This window comes from Pavona decussata, unplaced genomic scaffold (genome assembly GCF_977016875.1).
Source record: "Pavona decussata unplaced genomic scaffold, jaPavDecu1.1 SCAFFOLD_51, whole genome shotgun sequence".
In the NCBI taxonomy this organism is placed as follows: domain Eukaryota; kingdom Metazoa; phylum Cnidaria; class Anthozoa; order Scleractinia; family Agariciidae; genus Pavona; species Pavona decussata.
In genome coordinates, this window is record NW_028145473.1 from 5,154,772 (window position 1) to 5,171,854 (window position 17,083).

Below are 17,083 nucleotides of genomic sequence, written 5' to 3' on the forward strand. Positions count from 1 at the left end.
TAGGGCAAACTCAGCAGAAGTAAATTGCGGGTGATTATCAGAGACCAATTGTTCTGGAAGACCATGTTCAGCAAGTATAAGCCTCAATTCATCAATGGTGCGCTCGGTAGTTGTGGAGGTCATATGCTTCACATCTATCCATTTTGAATGACTGTCAATTAGCACAAGGAAATAATCCTTTCCTTTCTGGCAGAAATCAACATGAACCCTCTGAAAGGGTCTTGTTGGCCACCTCCACGGATGCAAGGGCATCTTTGCTTGTAAACTCCTCACATTCTGACACACTGAACAACTCTTGACCACGCGTTCGATTTCTCCATCATTAATACAAGCAATGACATAAGGTAAAACGTGATACAATTCAAAATTTCGAAAAAAGTAACGTACAAATTTAAGATGCGCAAGACATGGAATAACACTTGCGCAAGCACTACACTAAATACAAGGAATAAAATTGTAAAAATTGAAATAATTACAAAGTTTATAACACAAAATGTTATGAAAACAAAAATATATATATAGCTGGATTTTTGAAAACGTGGCCCCCAGAAATTGGGCACATTTTGAGACCTTCTAGGCTGAAGGAATATGCTAGTCATTAACAAGACTACAATTAGGGTTTATCACAAGATTTTAAGCAAGGTCAAAGAATAGTATGGGAGAGAAAAACGAAAGAGGCTTTTCTTTGGAATTAGACATGACACTAACTAAAAACATTTGCATGAAATGAAACATGACCTGTGAACTTCCTACAAAATGTGTCAGAATTTAGCAATGATTAACCGCGCCAACGCATCTAAAATCTCGCCCAAAACCCGCTCTTTTAGCGCTCAAGTCTAGCTTTCTTCAACAGGATCGGCTTCTTGAGAGAAAGACAGCGTTTCAAATTGATTTTTTATGTTCATACTAGATTCATGCTGCACGCCAACTAGAACCACGGCGACCGAACATCTGCAGGAAACTATTTATGAAACTCGAGAGCGGAAATACCACCCACAATCGCACTTCTCGACTAATCGATCACTAGCCTAACGACGCTACAGTTATAAGGGTGAAAAATAATCGAATAGCTTTTCAAACTCACGCTTTTTGAAGACAAAATCCTTGCCCATCCTTGTTAGTGTTTTCCATACTAACTGAAGTTCCCGGATGTTGAAATCAACATTTGAAAAGGGAAGGGTTAGCGCCCTTTTCTACCACAAAAATATACTAAGCCTTTGGCTGGGTAACAAATTCGCAGAAATTTCACGTTGGCCGAAAAGAAATCATCCCTAAGACCTACTTTTTAAAGCCAAAGACTGTCACCTCCTCAAGCAAAGCACACAACATACTACCCTTTACAGTTCACGCCCGAGTAACTGAAAGTTGCCCGTTTAGCTTAAAAAAGAACTAAATAGGCAGCATGTTAGACGAGGCAGGACGCTGCACTCGTAAGACTTTTTCCTTCATTAGACTTAATGATGTCCTCAGGAAAACTTTGCTTCAGGAAGCCAAACGAAACGCTAGGTCTAATGACTTAGTTCTGATCTCAGAGCGCGCGCCGAATTCAAAGCCAAATCGTTGCGTGGTTAAAAGACGTTTGAGAGAGAGTGGGGCTAGGTTAGCAAAACAGGGAGGGAGGGGGGGGGGGAAATATTTTGATTTTATAAATATCTGCTAATGACCCTTTATATTTTTTTCTTATTGACTTAGAATAAAAAAAATGCAAAAAAAAAATAAATAAATAAATAAAAAAAGCAAAATCTCACAAGAGAAACTAACATAAGGCAATATTTCTGGAGCCATCTTTTCAAAAATTCAGGTATATATATAGATAAAATAAACTTAAAGATTAATATCAGAGCGAGAGTTAAGTCAGCATGTTTCAAGTGCTTATTTAAAGTGGGATTCTCCCATTTGATGTGCATTGCCTCCTTCAACATAAGTTGTAGTTTTTTGGGTGCACAGTCCACGATGGAAATGCAAGTCTTGTTAGCTAGACAACGACATGCCTGGGATTGCTGCAAATGCTGATAAACGTGTGAATTCCTATCCCTGCTCAGATGCTTACGAATGCATGTTGACAGATGTCTGCTGGTCTCGCCGATGTAACAGGCATTACATCCTGCAAACAAAAACTTGTAGACAACACGCAAACGGAGATCGAGAGGAACAGGATCCTTCACACTAAACATACTGCCAACCTTAAAAGAAGAAAAAGCTAACTTAATTTCGATGTTACTATGATAACGCTCAACGAGGTTGCGTAGCCTTTTCTGTGCTTCTTTAGTGAAGGAGCCTACATAGGGTAACTTAAAATAGTAAGTTCACCTTAGAACTAGCTGGTGGGCAGATGGTAGTTCTACTGACGTATCTATTGATAACCATTTCTACCATGCGAACAGGAAAAAGGTTCTTACGTAGAATAAGGGTAAGATCTTTGATATCCTTATGAAAGCCTATCCAAGAATTGTTGATTTTGTAAACCCTGTCCACCAGTGTTCTAACAAGACCCATTTTGTAGGAAATTGAAGTGAAACTAAAATAGTTGGTTAGGAGCCCCGTGAAAGTTTTCTTACGGAAAATAGATGTCTGGAGATTAAGAGGGTTGTTGTTGACCAAGACATCCAAGAAAGCTAACTTGTTACCTACTTCCCTCTCCATAGTAAACCGTATGTTAGGGTGTTGGGAATTGATGTAATTGTGAAAGGAAACAGCATCTTGCTCCCTCTCGAATACGCAAAAAGTGTCATCGACATATCGTCGATAGAACAAAATCTTAGAGCCCACGTAGTTTTCTATCCAAGCGTTCTCATTATGCCCCGTAAAAATGTTGGCTAAGATGGGGGGAAGGGGCGAGCCCATAGGCACACCATCTATCTGATCATAAAAAGAACCTTTGAACAAAAAATGAGTTTGGGCTGTGGCAAAACATAAAAACGTTTTAAGCTCGGGGCACTTAACTTAATGTCAGTTTTATCCTCCTTATGTAGGGAACTGCTAGATCAATACACTCACCCAAGGGTATGTGGGTAAATAAACTTTCAACGTCAAATGACTGATTTACTGACCCCCCTCTTCCCCCTCAAATAATCACACACATACACTTAACACGACACACAATCACACAGCTAACAACAAGCACTTAGACAGGAATTAAGATATTGTAATATAATGATATAAATTGTGGATGCATGTTTCGAAACACCTATTTACCTTCAAAAGCGACACTTGCCCAATTCAAAGAGATTGCTTGCCTTTTGTTCTTCCATGTAGAAATCTGGCATTCTAATAAGTAAAGAAATGGCTGGAACCCTACGAAGCTGATAAAAGAGTAGAAGAAGAACTGAAGAAAACGCTGGAGGAAAGACTAAGTGGAACAAAGCAAATCAGTGAATGGTAAGTTTACGTGGGATACCGCATAATCACTGAGCCTGTTGCTATAAACAAACTGAGGAGGTTAATGTTCACAAAGATTCATTATACTCTACTTTCTAGGTGCAGCTGTGGAAATTGTTAACGCGAACTGTTGCAAAATATAAGCAAATGCTACTGCTGCCATGAGCTGGATGGATGCGTGGAAACATTCACGAGCGAGTTAGTTGTCCAGGAGCTTTCTAGAGGCAAGGAAATAACATGCATCACGGGCCATCCAGGATTCAACCCTGTTTCCCTTCAAAAATGGAGCCTGAGATTGGCAGGCGACAAATACAAGACAAAACAGAACAGGAAATACGGGCAAACAGGATCGGAGAACAGGTAAAGTATAATGATTATATAATCATCTCAGTAAGCACATGCACAGTTAGCTGTTGCACCTGATCAATACACGAGGTGTGGCAGTCATAAAATGTTTATCATTACCTGCGTTTGTATGAAGAATTGTCTTGCTAAGGATCATTGTGTTAGGTACACATGGCAAGTTAAGCACAAAATATTCAATTTGTCAAACCCAACCACTAGGAGATGTTGGATTTTCACACTGGAAAAATAATTGAGGACATAATGCCCTACATTCCTGTGCACTGCAAACACTCCAGTCAAATTAAGCCATCCAATAAAAATGCCATGCCAGATAAAGTGGTCATTTACTATCAATCTCAGATGACTCTGAACAAGGAATATTTGTCATCCCACTGTCCAGATCATTGAATATAAAATTCTGAGAAAAGCCCTTGTCCATAGGAAGGGTGCCTGTTTATGGGATGCTTGTACAAGGCCAGAACCAGCACGAATGTCCACTTATGGGCGGTTAAAGTTAGTGTCCTCTTAATGTGAGAGGGTAAAAATGTAGTGTTTGTATGTCACTGCGGCCACGACCGAGTGACCACTTTGGAGATGCGTCCACTTATCGCAGGTGGCTAAGACCACTGTACCATAAGCCTTGGAAAACACACCTGCTATTGTTTTGGAGGATATAAATTCTAATGTTTCACAACTCCTCATACTAGTTTCATTATGCCCAAGAACTAATGTTATCGAAACGCGAGCACAACACTAAAATATTGACTGATCCTTTTATTTTCCACATTTATTCACAGCTTTCTGAGGAGTGTTTCCTATCGAGAATTTTCTCGTCTGTTGTATGGGTACTTAAAAAACGAGAGAATTCCAATGCCAGTATGCGCGAATACAGCTATCAGGGAAACATTTTTGGGTGGCAAGGATGGAGATTACACTGGATTTGATCTGGATGAAGAGGAATCGTGACTGTACTAAAACTATTTCACTGATGGAAATATACTTGCATAACAGAATAAAGCTTTGAAAATGCTCATGCTTTTGTCACACAGTGAATCACAGCTAGTTGATATAATCGGTTCCAGTCTGAGAACAGTGCATAAATTAGTGAAAGTACAAGCCTAAAAAATAGAAGAATAGAAAACGTTTGAAATTTAAGTTTCTTTTGGTTGATTCTTGGGACAATTCAAAACATTTTTGTGTCCTTTCATGGGCTGGGGCTAGGCTGAACACTTGGGGGCACCCTTCGTTCCACGCCTTTGTCTATCAATTAATTCTTGTTCTTTAACTTGAGACACTATAAAATAAAACCAAAAACATCCCAAACATATGTAACAAGAGGAAAATTACAGTGTAAAGCAACAAACATATATATTACCCCTTCTAACCTAAAAAAAAAGAAACATAAATTAATGAACACGGCAATGGTGCATCAAATTTTTGGGGCTTCGTGGAGCTCAAATAATGAGTTTGACTGGTGGCCTGTATTTCATGTAGGGTTTCCCACTTTACATGAGTAAAATTCAAGGTTGATAGGTTTTAAAGAAATTATTGGGAATTTAGTGTATATTCACTCGCAGCCACATTTTAGATATAATTTATCATACCTGGAGTGGTTGGGGGGAACTTCTTCTGCAGTCTTCTTGTTCCTCTAGTCCCTTATCTGCACTGCATCTGCTCTGGATTCCTTTTCCAGCATTGTATTCATCGGAGCAGGAGTCATCTCCTTCACCTTCTCTGCAGCACTTGTCAATTGCTCTTTAGTGGCCGTTAAGAACGTTTAAAACATTTCTTCAACATAATCTAAAAATATATCTGCAAAGGTCATGTAATTTTGTCTCTCTACATAGTCATGGGAGCATGGTGGCCTAGTGGTTAGCATATCAGGCTGAGGGTTAGGACAGATTACACACACATCTAACTAAAGGAGTCCTATTAAACCCAGAAAATAGATTTTCTTTAATTTAGGATATGTCACTTTGACTTGTTCAACACCGTCTGCATTCTCGCGCCTCGTCTCTCTTGGCAGATTAAAGTTGAAGTGAACAGGAGCAAGAATATGTCTGAAAATGTGTGCAATGCAATTTTTAATTTAGTACCATGTACCTATACATATGTCTATGTTATTCTATATTTCGTGGGCATGATACTGGGATACAAAACATTCACGCTAAAACAAAACTAAAAATAAAGCCATTTAGCCGTATGTAGGTCACAGTTGTATCAGATATTATGTAAACAGTACCTGCAGTACTTCCCAACGTAAGAGAAGGCAATAATTATCCTGAACGCCCTCCCCCTCCCGCGCCTCAGCCGACAAGATCAAGAGCCAGTGAATCTGTTTGGTCATCTTTTTATTGCAGGAACCAAGAGGGCCTGAGGACTCGAGAGCAGCCCCCAAGCAAGAGACGAGGCCCAAACAGATTCACGAGGGGTAGATCAGTCAAGGAAGCCGCAAAGAGGGAAATGAACAGGACAAAGAAAGGAAGAAAACTATGAACAGATTACAATCGCGAACGTGCTGTGAAACGATATTACAAAGCACGAGTCTGTCTGCCAAAGGCAAGGATAAGTGCAGCATGTAAGTGTCAGATCTCCAGTCTCCTTGAGGTTTGATAAGTTCAGACGGAATATTGCACTGAAAGGCGACAGTAGCTCCTCCGCAACTGAGACTGTGACCAGAAAAATCACTAGGATCCAAAGAAATAGGGATGCTAAATGCTTTATGCCATTGTTCAAAGACTTGCCCGTAATGCAATTAAAGTGGTTTGAGGAAGTTGTGAATGTGAAAAGGGGATGCGTGTCAGATGCTGGAACTGCCCGCAGTAAGGAGCTAAGCGCTAACGTAGAGGAGAGCCTGGAATGCGTGGAATCGGAACAACGAGTGCAGTATTGCCAGACTGACGGGTCTTGGTCCGTGTAACTGTTAGAAGAGTGCCAGAACCGGTAAACGTAACGCTGCCTCTCAATAATGCATTGTGTGGAGAAAACTTGCCAAGAGAAGAAGGGACCAGGTTGGCTGTCCTGAAGAATGTGAAGAAACCGACGACAAAGGCAGACCACAAGGCAAGATTGGACAAGTCACGGATGTTAAGATGGGCGTGAAACTGCAACAAGATCAGAAGAGTGAGAGGAGCCTTGCGATGAGGAACATGAACCATCGAGTTCTCCAAACCTTTCTGAGTTAATTTGTCCTGGATATCATCAAAGGCAGTGACGTCGAAATTGCCAAGGATTTGTAAACGCTGGAGAGCGTTGAGGTAATTATTGATGGTATGATGGGATTCGACTGAACAACTGACCAAGACGATGAAGACGGCAATGGCAGATGGAGACGCAGGAAATGGTGCAAGGGAGTAAAAGTGACAAAACTTCATGTAAGTGTTGCACCTTTGACAAAGAGCGCACCTTTGACTGGGCCTCTAACTCCAGCAAACGGATCTCGAGTTGTTGCTTCTCGATTTGAAGATTGAGGACCTGTAACTCTGCGGAAGAGTCAGGCGATTGAATCGGCGATTGTGAACCTCGTGGTGTGATGGCATAGACGATTGGCGCGGGATTTATGGTCGGCATGCTGTTTGGTGGCGGCAATAGAGAAGGCAAATCGTATATGAAACCAGTGGGCAGATGCGGAGCCTTAATTTGAGGCTTCCCAGTAGCTCGGGACATAACAAGCGAAGAAAATTCAGCGAAACGGAAAACAGCTAAATCAAACAGCTCTATGACCGAGCAAATGAAACTAAAGGTGATCGAATTACTCAGTTCAATCAGTCAACGCCAGGCGGAAATGGCGTGGGGTTCTAAGGGTTATTAAGTTATTCCTCTGGAATATAAACCATTTTGGGAGCAAAATGATTTAAGACTCAATGGAACCCTTCCAAACAACTTGTTTGTGCAAAGGGTGATGCCTGCTTGATTCCCTTTACCAGGCTGTTGTTCGTCAATGCAGCAGATAGTTTCTCATATGCATCAGACCCTAACAGGAATTAACAACAAATTCAAGCATGAGTCAGAAAATAGCTTTTGTACAGTTGTAATGATCTTACTACAGTATTTCTGTGATGGCAATGTTGCCTCTAGAAGACCTTCTAGTTTGAACAATACCAACTTATTAGACTGGTTTCCTGGTTGGAGGGTATAGATTTTGATCATTATGGTCTGAAAATGGGTATGGTTTCCAGGGGACTCCAAGAGGGTATAAACATTCCTTCGTTGGCTTTCACTTCTGTTGACTTTAGTCAGGTCTGACAATGGGTATGGATTTTAGAGGCTATGCCTGAATTCTGAGATAAATACCAACATTTAGCTATTTCCTTGGTTGAATCACACCATGGAAGCACTTGTTGAATAATGCATCAGAGAGACCAGAGTGCTTGTCCACAATGTGACTCAGAAAAGACTTGAACTTGGCCCAAATCACTTCTCCATTTCCACTAAATGTCGTCGTCGCACTCCAATACAAGTGGTTTTCACATGGCCTGATCCACTCAGCCAATGCTTCAAGGCCCTACTCTTTAGACAACTTTAAAAGAACCTCCGAATTTCTAGGAAGAAAATAACACAAGAAAGTATGGCAGATGCTGGCACCTGATCTATTTCTAACAAACCGATCACAGTCAAATGTGCAATCAGTATCCAACTGAAACTGACATAACTCAAAATGAGGGAATGTGAGATTCAAAAAATAATTATGATATTTTGATGAAGACTGGTTAAACTGCATGCCCTCCTGATTTTGCAAGGTTTTGTGAGCCAGGTATTACTAGCATATAATAATTTTGTCTTGTTATTAGCGAACAAAAACCTTACTCTTTTTAAGATGCCACAATTATGTCAAAGTAGTGCGTGATGTTTGGCAACTTCTTCATGTGAGCAGCTATGGAGATATGTCTGTCCGAGACGAATGCTGTCAAGAGAAGACCATATCCAGGAAAGTACTCCATGCAGAATTGGAACCCCATATACTCCATGGCAGGGTTGCTCCCAGCTTGATTTCTCTGTTGATTAATGTTCAAATAAAATAAGTGCAATGATGTGCATGAATACTGAAGTGAATGCAACTAAAAACACTTACGATGGAACAATGCAGCTTTCAGACTCAGTGTGAAAGATGTAATTCGTGCAGTGTCATTATCAATGTAAGCAGTTGAAAAGAAGCCTGAAAAAGTTCACTTGACACGGGACTCAAACCGATGGCCTAGACTGAGATACTAGTGCACTGCAGTCGTACCTCAGTATAGGCCGGGGTTTAAATCCCATGTCAAGCCTGAATTTAAGGAATAAGCGACTCCCTTAACTGAACAAGACAAAAGTGCAAAATCATAGGTAGAGTGCAGCAAAATATGGTGTAAGCACCATACTTTGCAGAGTGGCCCATACTATCAGGCCTCCCATCCCCTGCAATGATGATGCCATCTTGCAGAGCTTTCACTTTGTCAAGCATCTTCTGGTACCTCTCCTAATATAACTGAATTGTTGGAAACAGCTTTCTCTGTGGGGAAAATAACACAGGCCCGCAGTAAGTTCTATGGGATACTTATATAGGATACATGATCCTACCTGAAATGAACGTTTGAGAAGACGCAGATTTGCTACATAGTAATTTATCAAATATTAGAATAACATTTTTAGAGATAGACATCACAAAGCTGTGGGTCCTAGTTAATCTGTACCCATTTTCAGACCAAAATGCCCCCCCCCCCCCCCCCCATTACTCACCCTCTGACATTTGAAGAATGTATTCAGTGAGATGCATCCAATTGAGAAAACACTTTAGATGGGGAACCTCCAGCAAGCAAAATCGACATGCAAAGAAGGAAGTTCCCAGCAGGTAACTTGGTTTCTGGAATGGCTGGCTGACTATGCCAAGTACGTTGCGGTTTGGAGCACTTTGGATTTGTACAAGTACTTGTTATCACTGCCTCGGTGCCAACCTGTTGGACATCCACTATTGGGTTGTCAGCTTTACAGCTATGACAAAACCCAAACAACAACAGCAACTGTGACAGGAACACAATATGTTTGGGCTCTGTCCATAGGTTTGCCCCTTGTGATGTCATTGAGATTCTGTAACAAAAATGTAAGTATCAGGAGTGGAATAATTCATAATAGTACAACCTTTTGGAATAAAGAATGCTATATATCACTGACTGCAGACATTTTCTTGGGGTTTTTCATTACAACAAGCATCATGAACAAATATCTTGCACAATCTACCACCTTTTATGAAAGAGAAACCTTATGGGGACTAAAATCTATCAATGAGACCAGTGGAAAAGCTCCCTGCCAAATTGTACATGTCCTCACTTTTAAGAAAACTCGATATAAAAAATAATTCAATAGGGGCCTGCTGCAAAAGTCTAGAAATAAATTGTAAATATAAACCCAACATCAACTTATTGGCAAATACCTTTGAGTTTTAGTGGCACTACCATCATCCCCATCTTCTGACTCAGCCTCTGCCTCTGTTGTGGTATGCTCCTCCTCTGTCTCATATGGGTTGTCGTCCACCTCATTGGGTTCCTCGTCACTGGGATCTCCACCCTCCAGTTCTTCCTGCTCCTCACTAGGTAACACAGCTGCAGTGGTGTTCTAATCCTGTGCAACAACTTGAGTCTGCAATTCTGGGTGTATATGTAAACAAACAAAAGTGAGGTTTTAATGTGTTTATTATTAGATGCATATAGATAAGTTCATCAGTTGCTGTAGCACGAAGCGACGTACATCACATGGTTACATTATACCTCATAGATTAGAATTGGAAATGTGTAACTTTGGAGAAGGACTTCATCAATAATTATATGCTAATTACTTTATCATAGGTTCTGGTGCGTTTCTTGACTCTCTTGATAGTTTCATTGCTGTCTCCTGAACGCCAGCATCTTTCATCCCCTTTTCTGTAACAATGTGTTCACTCAGTTCGCTGTTGGGACGCTTTCGCCTTTACCTCGAGGGCCTTTGAACAACAGCAACATCACTCAGTCCAGCGACAGCCTTGAAGCTTTCCAGCGCTTTTTTTATAGTCTGAAATTATAAAAAGTAAAGCAATGGATTCGGTGGAAATATCTGGAAAGCTGGAAACAAATTATCTTAATGGCACAAAGTTACGATCACACAAGTGGTCGTAAGAAGACATGATAACACAACAGCATAAACATTAAAGATCGATTATCTCACCTTCCGTCTGCTCCAATCACTCTCTCCACAATCTTGTTGAATGGATTGTTGGAAAAGGTACCATTCCAAAGTCGTCCTTTATCAATCTTTTTTGCAGGTCTGCACCTGCGAACATTTTTGTGTAATCTTCTGGCTTAAAATGGGCTGAGCACAGATGCGAGTGTTAGGTGGGTTCCCACCTTGCTTGTTCAATTTTACAAAATTGACCCATTTCTTTGATTACTTCTGAGCTTCGGGATCTGGTGTATGTAAAGACCTTTTTTGGGATTGGACTCGTTTCTGCAGCCAGCAGCAACACAAGTATTTGACATTTTGAATTCTGAGTAGCGTGACAAGCAAGCTACTCAGTGAAATTCCTACAGAATGAGGGTAATCGAAGGCCTAGTTTGAAGTCACGGCCTGAACTCGGTCCCAGGTCCCACTGGCTAGGTGGCGGGAAAAAACCATTTGAATTTTTCATGACTTTGATGGTCAATAAAAAATAGAGAATTTATGCAAAAAAACCCCAATTTTTTCGACATTTTTCTTCAAAAATAGAGGCGATTTCATCTAGTGAAGAACATTTTTAAGGGTTATAGGCACTTTAATTCCCTATAGATGCTTTTAGACAACGCTTTGTCGATGAAAAGATCTTGATTATTTAAAACAATGATAGTAATAATAATAATAATTTAATTCTTATATTGTGCACTTTCCATGAAATGATCAAGCGCGCATTACATGACTTCTATCTACAATGGTTAAATATAATTATATATAATTAAATACAGAGTATCTAAAGAACTTGAATTTGATCATGAAGAATAAATGGTATTTTATTTTTTGGATCTTAAGTATCTTAATTTAAATATACCAATTGATTTCTATAAGGATACACTTTTAATCTGGCAAACATTGAATCAACATTCCCCTCAAACCAAAGAAAAAATACTAGAGAAAATCATCTGGAATAACATGTTTATTAAAATAGAAGGCCTGTCCGTATATTACAGAGAATGGCGCAATGCTGGAAACACTAGAGTTAAAGATGTCTTCAACTAAAACAAATTCCTTGCCCCTGACGTGTTTAGTAACAAGTTTTCTTTGAAATCTTCCAACTTTCTGAATTATCTCGCATTGTGTAGCACGATCCCCCGAGATTGGATTCGAATATTGAAAGACACCCACAAAACTTCTGTTCCGGTCCCAGACACTCTCAACACGATATCCATAAATAAGATTTCTTGCAAAATAGCGACCCAGAGTTTAATTGCCAAAACTTTCAACCTCCAACTGCTGAAAGGAGAATGAGGCAAGCAAACGTAGATGACAATATTCCATTTAATGTCACTAAAGATATTAAACTCGCCATTTTTCAATACAAAGTCGTGCACCATATTCTGCCAACTAACGCAACTTTATTTAGAGATAAAATTAAAGAGAAGGATAAATGCCATCTTTGCGAACAAAAACAAACACTAACCCACTTATTTATATCTTGTTCATTTGTCAAAAACTTTTGGACAGAATTTACAAATTGGTGGATTACAAGAAATGACGATTCTATAGAGCTCAACGAAGAAAATATTATCTATGGCTTCACTAACAGTATCGCGCTGCAACTTGGCCTGAACCTCAGTTTAATAATTGCGAAATATTACATTTACATTGCCTCGAGAGAAGAAGACCCTTATACAATACAAATGAATTTATTGTTCCATATGACAGTGTTGGATATTTCTTGATTTTACATTTCAATTTCACCCTCATGCAGCTGTGGAACATTGTGTGAAACACTTTAAACATTTCTGGTAAAAGTTTGGAAGATTTATAGGGAGTCTTTTAACATCAAAATCACAACAGAGAATAATTTCATCCACAACTGGTTTCAGGTAGTGTGACAAAATTGTTTTCCAAGCACAAGGTTCTTCATCTGCAAATCTCTTGCAAAGCATTATTCTTTGGGTGTTAATAATAGATTCTAAATGCGGGGCTTTCATTCCACCATCTTTAGTGTCACCAATTAGGGACGATCGTTTTACATTGTCTTTGCCTTTCAATATAAAATCAAAGATGATCTTATTGACCTCAGTTATAACTTCTTTATCAATGTAAATTGAACCAGCTCGATACATTAACATCGGAATCACAAAGGTTTTTATAATCTAAATTCGCCCGATGATTGTCAGATTCCTCCATTTCCATAATTAGAGTTTTGTTTTGATGGCACCTATTATTTCTATGAAGTTAAGCTTCTGTTTCAGAGGACGGGTTATACATGAAGTACACTCCTAGAATTTTCACTGTTTCCTTAATCTCAGTGTTCACTGTACTTCGATCTTTAATGGGGGCGATAATAGAGTTCCCCAGAACCAAAATTTCTGTTTTATCAAAATTTATGATAAGGCCCGAGACGTTCCCAAACTTCTTAACAGCTTCAAGGAATATGCTTAGGGATTCGTCTTGTCTTAAGAACGCAGTTAAGGTATCTGCAAAGAGCTCAAGTTTAATTTCAGTCCCATCCACAATAATTCCTTGAATATTGTCATTTTTACGTAAACTAATACCTAAAATTTCAAGGACAATAATGAACAGGTACGGAGAAAGTGGATCTCCTTGTCTCACACCTCCTTGTATCTCAAAAGTTCCAGTAGAGAAACCGTTGTTGAGAGCACAGCTTGAACTATTTGGGTAAAATTTATGTACCAATTTCTGCCTTCTTGCATTAGCTTTTTCTTTACTATACTTTATTGTCACTTGCCTTATTCGGTATTTAATTAAGTCCCAAAGCACTCTCTTATCGTTAACCTCAATAAATTCCAATAAGATAGACTATGCCTCTGTTCTTCTATGCTATTAAAATGAAGCACTATAGGCAAGTGGTCTGAATTTATGGAGGGAATTATGTCAACATTTTCTATTTCTTCCTGTTACAAATCACTCAACAGCCAGTAATCCACTCTCTGTTGAATAATAGGACTTTTTGCCTCCAGGTAAAACGTTTGCATTCTGGGTTTCAACGCACCAAATATCTACTTAATCAACGTTTAAACATATATCTTGAATATACTTTACAGAATCTTCCTTTGTAAGGTTGCTACCTGAACCATCCCATTCCAGATCTAGAACCCCATTATAATCGCTGCCCAGTACAATCTTTTTGTCAGCGCTTACGTGAGACTTCTCTACGCGAAACTTCTCTTCTCTGCGCAATTCCGCTACGTAAGCATCGATTCCTTGGTCACTCCTTGTGCCCTTGTCTTGAACACATGCCGCTCGTAAGTTACATTCTTCGGCGTACAATATTCCTCAAACTTCTTGATCATGACATCTATCTTCACCTTGTCTTCCTCGCTGAGACCAAATGTATTAAAGATTTCCAACGCCTTCTCTCCTGCAACTGTTAGCAAAGTCGAACATTTCACTTGCGCTGGTTTCTTGTTGAAGCCTGTCGCGTTGAGATGAATCCTAAATTGCTGGATCCAACGTCTCCAATTCTCTGCAATGTTTCCTACAAATGATAGTGGCTTCGGTGGTGGCAGTTGATTCACTATTTTCAGGTGTCTGACACCATGTTATGCTTTTGTTTTCCAGAATACAAAAAAACACATTCAAGATTGCTGTACAATCTACAACTCTAGTTTATTCACTAAAGTGAGGGAATACATAACAGCACTAGCACATGTCCTTATAAAGACTGGTAACTAGTATTTCACAACAATTACCTTTTCCTAATTTGCCATATCACCATAGGATGTACTGTCTGTAAGCTGCCTTCCGGAAACTGCTCATGCTGTAGTCTGGATCTTCAGCATGTATTTCACATTGTGCACGTACAGCCAAACGTAAAACTTCTCTGTCAAGACAAATGTTTCTAAATGGCTCGTAGGAAGTCACGCACCTTGCTTTTCGACAGCACTTGTTCTCAACATCGTTCCCCATGTCTCTACAAACCGAACATTTTCATAAGTCTGGTCGACCTTCTTCTTCGGATTGTGGCTCTCCATTGTTTTGTGCTGCTGTAAGCTGCATGGCAAATTCCAAACAACCTCGTCCATTACTCAGAAGCTCCATACGAAAGGTGTTCTTCTGAGCCTCAGAAATACTTCAAAAGAATTTTTAAGGGAGAAACAACGAATTTTCGCAGTTCTGTAGCCTAACTGCCCAGAAAAAAACAAAATACAACAAGGAAAATGTAGTTTCACAGTTACTAACAGGAGGTGAAAAGCCTAGCAAAACAAGAAAACTCAGAAACTATAATTCTTGATTCAAATGCACCAAAATGACATAAGAAGTAAGAATATTATAACTGTTTGGGATGCTCACCTTGATTTCCTCATTCGAATCACATTCTTTGTTTCGATGCCGATCAAATGCACTTGCAGGTAGGTTTCCTCGCACAATATTGCTCTCTTTGTTGTTTTTACAAGGTTTCTTGTCTTCACACTTATAAATAAAGTGGCATTGCAAACCTTCATCTTGACATGGACAGCCGTGGTATTTCCCAGATTTCTTTGAACGCGTTGTTGAACAGCTGCAAGTCTAAGAGGTAAAATAAACTATAGACATTTAGGGATATTTTCGTTCAAGATGTCGTAAAATAATTTATCTAATTTTCTACCCACCATGCAGTTTAGTGGGACCGAAATTGGCTGACTTGTCGCTGAATCAGTCAAAGCAGCTTGTAATATTCGACTCCCCGGACGCCATTTGAGAGTTTGGTTGTCCACCAGCATGGCGGACGAGAATGACGTAAAGAAATTTTGACACGTGGTTGAAAACAAAGACTTCTTCACTGTCAATTTGATATTAGGAAATTACCAATCTCTTGGCCATTTTTTTATTTATTTTGTTCTTACGCACATTACGAAAATTAAAACACTTTACAGACTTCCACCTACCTAAGAGGAGACCCTGCCAAGGGAGGGGGGGGGGGTCCTGTGTCGCTTGTCTGAATTTTAAAATGTCCCGTGTCGGTGTTTTGTCAGTGCTTCATGTCGCTGTCGGAAATTTAATGAAAATAGTGTGTCCTTGTCGGAATTTAAGGTTAGGAAAAACGGTGCGTGATGCAGAAAATAGATCGCAAGTCGAGGTTCTTTATCACTTGAGACCCACACATGCTTACCTTGTGAAAAGGTCTGCTAATAATGCAAATGAACGGTAAAAAAGTATATGGACGAGGGCTTCACCACTTGCGAGTCACGCCATCCTCTGGATCGCCCTTGCTCAATTTCTCACAACCCTTACAGAAAGCAGAAATGCCTACAGTTGTACGATTGCGCAGTTCAGGACAGTTAAGTTTTTTGTTTCGCGTGCCAGTCGCTTACTACAAACAATTGATTGCCACACAATGCGATCCTCTATGCAATTTTTACTTCTGCTGTAGTCTCGAAACTAGTGTCCCACCGGATTTGATCGATGTGGGTTAGTCAGGTGAGAGACTGTCCTCCACTGGCGGCTTCTCCGGCCGTGTATGGGTTTCCTCAAGCTAAGATTCTTGACCACATGACCTTATAAATCCAGGCGCATTGGTCTTCTTACGGTTCTGCCTGACAATGTGAGCATTACTCTGGAGTCTACAAGAACAAAGTCATCCTCTTGACTGTCTTCGATGTCAGAGTCATCTGCCAAATCCTTTTCTTTCGTCATTCTCTTTTTGTTGTTCTCCTCGCAATCAGCAACCCAAGTAAGGACAAGTAGTTTCTTACACTGGGTCCCAGCCGCTATACAAGTGTCCGGGCTCTGAGGCACAGCGGTCACAGACACCTTTCATTTCATTACAATCTGTCAAAAGAAAGACAACTGGTAAATACAAATACGCTGAGACTGAAACAAAACTTTACATACTTTACATGATATTGATGACCATTCATCAGTTTCCGATGTTGCTTGAAATCCAGATGTCCTGTCCTGGCCTTTGACTGCTCATTTGGATTTGTTTTACGACCAGTGGGGTGTTCAAATCCTAGACCAGGTCAGATCACACTGTGTAGACTATGTAAATGCGGGGTTGAATAGTTGCCTCCACCTTTTTTAAGAATGTTTATGTTCCATTTCAAGTTGTCCCTGTAATGTTAGGCTTTATTTCGTTTACAGTGTCCTCAATTAGTATCCCTGTGCTGAACTGTGGTAAAGATGTTAAGATCTGGACATAATGAATTGCGTACTTTGTGTTTCATAGCGTTTCCAAACACTCGAAAACAATTAA

General features: G+C 39.8%; 2 pseudogenes across 1 annotated transcript; one reads left to right on the forward strand and one right to left on the reverse strand.

The window, feature by feature from the left end:
- The first annotated feature begins 1,987 nt into the window (after window positions 1–1,987).
- Window positions 1,988–5,013, forward strand: LOC146481204 (uncharacterized; annotated as a pseudogene). The gene is made up of 4 exons (XR_014864576.1): window positions 1,988–2,087; window positions 3,276–3,378; window positions 3,478–3,738; window positions 4,521–5,013. The product of XR_014864576.1 is annotated as an uncharacterized LOC146481204 (transcript).
- Window positions 4,941–16,524, reverse strand: LOC146481205 (uncharacterized; annotated as a pseudogene).
- Window positions 16,525–17,083: the final 559 nt, after the last annotated feature.